Source organism: Staurois parvus, unplaced genomic scaffold, assembly GCF_062004578.1.
Source record: "Staurois parvus isolate SC_StPar_1 unplaced genomic scaffold, SC_StPar_1.0 ptg002208l, whole genome shotgun sequence".
Taxonomy (NCBI): Eukaryota; Metazoa; Chordata; class Amphibia; order Anura; family Ranidae; genus Staurois; species Staurois parvus.
This window is the reverse complement of record NW_028320004.1, coordinates 27,811-35,885: the sequence shown is the minus strand read 5'-3', so window position 1 is coordinate 35,885 and position 8,075 is coordinate 27,811.

Below are 8,075 nucleotides of genomic sequence, written 5' to 3'. Positions count from 1 at the left end.
GCGATTTCCAACACTCTGACCTCTCTCTGCGGTGGGAGACGTCATTGCTGTCGGTAACTGCCATTGCGAGTGACTGGTACCAATCATCGCAGTTGCTGCCGACTTCAGCTGCTGTAGATAACCGTTGTCCTTAGCAACCTCTGCTGTTCTGGAAACAGTGCCAGTGTACTTCAACAGTAGAGGCTGCAGACTAACTCCCACATGTCCTCTGCCAAGGCACCCGTGGCTCCTCCACCCCATTCCTCCTTGCATAGCATCCTGGTCCTGTAGTCCTGTGCAGTATAAAGTTACATTGTCTGCCTCTGTGGTGAAACTGCAACTCCCACAAACACTCCAGTACTGCTGAGAGCTCAGCCAATCTGTTATGTTCCGCCTGGCAGTGTCTCTAGCAGCCCACAGCACGGATTTCCTCAGGGCGCGGGGTCTAAGTCCCAGTCTGCTATTCACCAGGGCCCTTGATGGTGGGGATGGACTTGGTGCAGACTGGAACCAGGTCGCGACCCCTGAGTGCGTCCTGCAATGGTAGAGGGCACTGTCAGGGGTGTGCAGGAACGGATTCTGTGTGATGTGAAGAGGCTGGCAGACTTACTAGTAGTGAGGGATCCGTGCGGGATGGATGGATAGATCGTCGGGTGAAGTAAACGTAGTCAGGCAGGCCGGGTCGGTATTGGGCGGGCAGCAAGGTACAAGAGGAGTGAGCAGAGAATGGTCGGGGTCACAAGCCAGGTTCAGCAGTTTGTGGGCATCGCGGTACCAAGGATCAGGCAGAAGGATGGTCAGGCAAGCCAGGGGTCAATCAGGAGAAATCAGCAGGGTCAGGTACAAGCAGAGGTCGGCAATGGAATAAACACAGGAACAAAGAATCAGGAACAGAGCAGGTAAGACCAAACGGCAATTTGACATACCTCAGTTCCTGTTTAAATAGCCCGCTCTTCGCTGTCATTGGTGCCAGGCGCGTGTCTGCGATCGCGAGTGCGCGACCACCGCCGCCGCCGTGCTCGTCCAGGTCGCGTCCTGACATAATCAAACCCTTTCTGACAACACGCAGTCTTAAAAGGGAAACAGCAATGGCCCCACTATAATTGGATTATGTAAAAAAAAAATATTTGATGTCATCTTATGGCCCGTTATGAAACTCTACCTGTAATCGTGTTGTGTCATCGATGTATTGTATTCGAAAAACGAGAAGAAACAAATCTCTAGAGCTAAAATAGAAAAGATAATCTCCTGCGCCACAATGTGGATGTAAATGATTGAAGCAGCCTGTATTAGTAGTGCCACAGCCACAGCACCAAAATCAACAACTAAATTAAAACCAATTAATACGGCGCTAAGCTAGCAAATAGAATAAAAAATATATACAATATAAAATAACTGACATAGATGTGGGGTGAAGTGGACAGCTATGAGAATATCATGCATGAAAGTGAGCATAAAGGTGAATATTGTCCTTAGTGGATAAACATATGGTGAATAGTGTCCTTAGTGGGTCACACAAACTTCATGCAGGTGTGAACCGCAATGTGCCAATCCTCTAAGGCAGGGGTGCCCCCTCACCAAGATGGCGCCCACGCCGGATATGACGTCAAGCCGTCGATCGTAGGTAGCTCCTCCCACTGGCGTATCTACGCGTTACGTCACTCAAACACGTGACATCATATCCTGATGAAGTCACGTGTTTGAGTGACGTAACGTGTAGATACGCCAGTGGGAGGAGCTACCTACGATCGACGGCTTGACGTCATATCCGGCGTGGGCGCCATCTTGGTGCTCCAAGTCCTGAACACAGTACACCCTTGGAGAGGTGTAAAGGCCTACCTATATACAGATCCGTGTAAGTAGGCTCTTAGTTGCTTTTAATTCATAAATAAAAGGTTTTACACTATGTAAGTCTCTCTTGCCTCACTGGTGACCGTACTGGAGAGCCTTCATCGGAGAGACATCACGGGCATGAGCAAGTGCTGAGGTTACTATCCAATGCTAAGACTTACCAGGAGGAGCGAGTGACATCATTATTACCAGCAGGATCCACCGGTTATCTGGAGGATCATTACAGTTACCATTCTAAGCTCTTTGGTCCCTGGGGGCCTGAGCAGGAAGGTGAGGGGGCACCCCTGCCTTAGAGGATTGGCACATTGCGGTTCACACCTGCATGAAGTTTGTGTGACCCACTAAGGACACTATTCACCATATGTTTATCCACTAAGGACAATATTCACCTTTATGCTCACTTTCATGCATGATATTCTCATAGCTGTCCACTTCACCCCACATCTATGTCAGTTATTTTATATTGTATATATTTTTTATTCTATTTGCTAGCTTAGCGCCGTATTAATTGGTTTTAAATCTCTAGAGCTGTGCCAACACAGAAAATAGTTTCTATGAGTTGGCCTTGTCTGTCCGGCATTCATCCAATGTTATCAGCCGGTCATATCATAGTCCACCTCGCTGATCACATTGTGTAATATTGTGTTTTCATCAACTTGCTGGTCTACTCACCCTTTTCACAAAAATTCTGCCGACTGTTAACCCTTTTGTGACCAAAGACAGTTGACACTTCCCTTCCTAGGCCATGTTTTGTCATGGTAGCAAGCCACAGATAACTCGACTCTAAGACTCACTGGATACGATTTGCATGCCCTGCGACTTTCAAATCGCATGCCAAGTCGCACCCTATTGTCCGCAATTACAGCGGTTATATTTCTAAAGTGGAAAACGCACTACTTTTGGTGCAATTTGCATAGACATCTGTATCAGATGTCTTGCAAATCGCACCTGAAATTGCCGTGCCCCCACCGACTTTGAAATCGTGTGACTTCACTGTAAGTCGCACGATTCCAAAGTCAGGCTTGATGCGACCGGGATGTAAATCTTTCATTCATTTACCCACCTGAATGTTTTAAAATATATTTTAAGGACAAATTTGATAAACTGTTTTCATAAAAACCCAGCTCTGCTATCTTGTTATTGAATGATCAATGTGCAAAAAAGTTACATTTTTTTTTTGCATAAACTTTTTTTTTTTTTTAAATGCAGACATTTCGGTGTTCGGTTTACGAATGAAAATCCATTGAAAATAATGCCACAGTTTACAAATTTTTTTCAGAATTATTTTTTCACAATACGAACAGATTAATGGGTTTTCAGAGCATTTACAAATTTTTCTTTAATCATGTCCCTGTACAGTATTTATGCCTTTAAAGTGCACTTTATAAAGAGTTTTGAACAGATAAAATACTTTAACTTTTTTTTTACTTCCAAAATGGATTAATTAGTTTTCAATGCATTCCTATGGGAAACCACTGTTTATGAATGTTTTGCAATACGAAAAGTCCCGCACAACTAATTAAATTCATAAGCCGAGGTACGTCTGTAGTGCAGTTGTATCTGACAATTATGGTAATAAACAGAAGAACACAACCACCTTCAGGCTGCAGTGGTATCTGGGGTTTCATATGTAGGTGAAAGACTTTTTGGTCATCAAGGAACTCCTTAATCATCTCTTTTTAAGAGAGAATAAATTCAGTTCCTCTAATCTTTCCTCATAGCTGATCTCCTCCATGCCTCTTAGCAGTTTGGTTGCCCTTCTCTGTACTTTCTCCAGTTCCCCAATGTTCTTTTTGTGAATTGGTGCCCAAAACTGAACTGCATATTCCAGATGAGGTCTTACCTATGATTTGTACCGGAGGGGGGGATGATATCTCTCTCTCTGGAGTCTATACCTCTCCTAATACAAGAGAGGATTTTGCTCTCTTTAGAACCCGCAGATTGGCATTGCATGTCATTATTAAGCTTGTGATATATCAGAACCCCCAGATCCTTCTCCACCATTGACCTCCCAGATCCTTCTCCACCATTGACCCCCCCAGATCCTTCCCCACCATTGATTCCCCCAGATCCTTCTCCACCATTGACCTCCCAGATCCTTCCCCACCATTGATTCCCACAGATCCTTCTCCACCATTGACCCCCCCAGATCCTTCCCCACCATTGATTCCCCCAGATCCATCTCTACCATTGATTCCCCCAGATCCTTCTCTACCATTGACCCCCCCAGATCCTTCTCCACCATTGATTCCCCCAACTGTTCTCCTAGTATGAAGGAAAGCAAGCAGGCGCTTTTTTGACAGAGTTTGCTTCTACTCTCAGAAGTGCTGCCAGGTCCAGGTGCTAAATTCACTTTCATTTTGTCTAAATATTTTTGGACCATGTCAATTTTGAGACATTGTGGATCATTTGGGGCTATGTCAATATTATTCCCATTAGGGACTTAAAGTGTTACTAAACCCTCAACAGTAAAATCAGTCTGTAGATGCAGTAAAGCATGCTTGTTATACTCACTGTGGAACATAAGGGGTTAATCGTCTGTAGTGTGTAAAAAGGCCGTTTGATCCTGTCTTCTCTGATCCTCCATTTCTTCCAGTGCCCTCCTCTTATCTCCTGATAAGATATATCGGGTGGAGACACACTGCACATGCTCAGTTTGGTGTGTATTGCTAGAGAGGGTTTTTTTTTTTCTTGGGAGCGTGCATGTGATCAGCACAGGGCCAATCAGCACTGTCCAGACAGAGGTCAGGGGTTCTGCATCCTCCTTGAGCAGAATCAAAACTCCTCCTACAAGCTTTAATCAGTGCTCTGCTGGACACTGATAGAAGTCACAAGACTGCTCTAACTGCTGATGAGAAAAGGTATTTAGCAGTTTATATTTACTAAAATAATTGCATTTCCATGTTGTGTGTACTGTGGGAGACCAGATATAGTGAATGCAGGGTCCGGGGAGAGCAGATATAGTGAATGCGGGGTCCGGGGAGAGCGGATATAGTGAATGCGGGGCCCGGGGAGAGCAAATATAGTGAATGCGGGGCCCGGGGAGAGCGGATATAGTGAATGCGGGGCCCGGGGAGAGCGGATATAGTGAATGCGGGGCCCGGGGAGAGCGGATATAGTGAATGCGGGGTTCGGGGAGACCGGATATAGTGAATGCAGGGTCCAGGGAGAGCGGATACAGTGAATGCAGGGTTCGGGGAGAGCGGATATAGTGAATGCAGGGTCCGGGGAGAGCGGATATAGTGAATGCAGGGTCCGGGGAGAGCGGATATAGTGAATGCAGGGTTCGGGGAGACCGGATATAGTGAATGCAGGGTCCGGGGAAAGAGGATACAGTGAATGCAGGGTCCGGGGAGACCGGATACAGTGAATGCAGGGTCCGGGGAGAGCGGATATAGTGAATGCAGGGTCCGGGGAAAGAGGATACAGTGAATGCAGGGTCCGGGGAGACCGGATACAGTGAATGCAGGGTCCGGGGAGAGCGGAGATAGTGAATGCAGGGTCCGGGGAAAGAGGATATAGTGAATGCAGGGTCCGGGGAGAGCGGATACAGTGAATGCAGGGTCCGGGGAGAGCGGATACAGTGAATGCAAGGTCCGGGGAAAGAGGATATAGTGAATGCAGGGTCCAGGGAGACTGGATACAGTGAATGCAGGGTCCGGGGAGAGCGGATATAGTGAATGCGGGGTCCGGGGAAAGAGGATATAGTGAATGTGGGGTCCGGGGAAAGAGGATATAGTGAATGCGGGGTCCGGGGAGAGCGGATATAGTGAATGCAGGGTCCGGGGAGAGCGGATATAGTGAATGCGGGGTCCGGGGAGAGCGGATATAGTGAATGCAAGGTCCGGGGAGACCGGATACAGTGAATGCAGGGTCCGGGGAGAGCGGATACAGTGAATGCAGGGTCCGGGGAGAGCGGATACAGTGAATGGAGGGTCCGGGGAGAGCGGATACAGTGAATGGAGGGTCCGGGGAGAGCGGATACAGTGAATGGAGGGTCCGGGGAGAGCGGATATAGTGAATGGAGGGCCCGGAGAGAGCGGATATAGTGAATGGAGGGTCCGGGGAGAGCGGATATAGTGAATGGAGGGTCCGGGGAAAGAGGATATAGTGAATGCAGGGTCCAGGGAGAGCGGATATAGTGAATGCGGGGTCCGGGGAGAGTGGATACAGTGAATGCGGGGTCCGGGGAGACCGGATACAGTGAATGCGGGGTCTGGGGAGAGCGGATACAGTGAATGCGGGGTCCGGGGGAAGTGGATAATAACTTTGCCTTCTCTATGTCTCCAGTTACCAACTCAAAACTGTCTAGTCTTACATGCCCAGACGTGGTCTTTTTACTGTTAATATTTTTGAGTCTGTCCTACCCTTTTTTCAACCTGCGATTTGCTTTGAATTTTTGCAGCCTTGATTGCCTTATTACATTTTGTATTCTATTCTTTGTAACTTTTAATTGATGATTGTGTTTTTAAATTTTTATACAGATTTTATACAGATTATACATTTTATATACAGATTTCACACAATCCTTAGGAGTTTTAGGCACTGCAGCGATAGAGATTTTTGAATATATGGCACATAGGAACATCAATGTTGAAGAGCTGTTTGATCCTAACACCATAACTAGATAAGGGTGGGGGATACATACAAAAAATTGTATTATAAACCGAAGAAGTTTAGGAAGAAGCTAGAAATATTAGTTAAAAAAAGCCAAAAAGAGGGGACTTCTGGATGAAAAGGAGGCTAAATATCTGATTCTGGAAGTAACGAGAACACCGGTCATTTACTATGTCCCTAAGATCCATAAAAGCCTAAAAAAAAAAAAAAAAAATCCCAGGAAGATCCATTGTAAATGGAGTGGATTCTTTATTCTCTAGAATATATTGATACATTTTTACAACATTTAGTAAGCAAAGGAAGATCTTACCTTAGGGACAGCAAACAACTTATCACTATGTTGGAGGATATGGAGGATTGTCTTTTAGTTACTAATGATGTCAACTCACCAGGGCTGTGGATAAGGGGGTACCACCAGTCCTCCTGTATGGGGCCCAAGCAGCTGGGTGAATTGGATGTGGACAGGGAGGGTGATCAGCACAGTAGCTGCCGGTGGGAATGAGAGGAGGGAAGCCGGCATTGTGGGGGCCCAAGCAGCTGGGTGAATTGGATGTGGGCAGGGAGGGTGATCAGCACAGTAGCTGCCGGTGGGAAGGAGAGGAGGGAAGCCGGCATTGTGGGGGCCCAGGCAGCTGGGTGAATCGGATGTGGGCAGGGAGGGTGATCAGCACAGTAGCCGCCGGTGGGAAGGAGAGGAGGGAAGCCGGCATTGTGGGGGCCCAAGTAGCTGGGTGAATCGGATGTGGGCAGGGAGGGTGATCAGCACAGTAGCTGCCGGTGGGAAGGAGAGGAGGGAAGCCGGCATTGTGGGGGCCCAAGCAGCTGGGTGAATCGGATGTGGGCAGGGAGGGTGATCAGCACAGTGGCTGTCGGTGGGAAGGAGAGGAGGGAAGCCGGCATTGTGGGGGCCCAGGCAGCTGGGTGAATCAGATGTGGGCAGGGAGGGTGATCAGCACAGTAGCTGCCGGTGGGAAGGAAAGGAGGGAAGCCGGCATTGTGGGGGCCCAAGCAGCTGGGTGAATCAGATGTGGGCAGGGAGGGTGATCAGCACAGTAGCTGCCGGTGGGAAGGAGAGGAGGGAAGCCGGGATTGTGGGGGCACAAGCAGCTGGGTGAATCGGATGTGGGCAGGGAGGGTGATCAGCACAGTAGCTGCCGGTGGGAAGCCGGCATTGTGGGGGCCCAGGCAGCTGGGTGAATCAGATGTGTACAGGGAGAGTGATCGGCGTAGTGGGCAGGGGACAAATACTAAAACCGATCCTCTGTATGGCTCTCTCTGCAGCATCTGAAAGCTGGATTCTTCTCCTCTCCCTCCTGCTGGTATTCAGCTGCTGCTGAGAGAGCCATACAGGGGATCGGTTCCAGTAATTGCCCCCCGTCCAGCATGCCGATCACTCTCTCTGTACATATCTAAATCACCCAGCTGCCTGGGCCCCTACAGTGCTGGCTTCCCTCCGCTCCTTCCCACCGGCAGCTGGTAGCAAACCTTCGGGATGGAGAGTGGGGGGGAAGGGTCCGATATATATATCACATTTACCAGCCCCTTTCTTTCCTTAATTGACACAATGAGTGATCACTCATTGTGTTCATTCATAACTGAAGCATAGTAAACTGCTGGGTGTTTTTTAA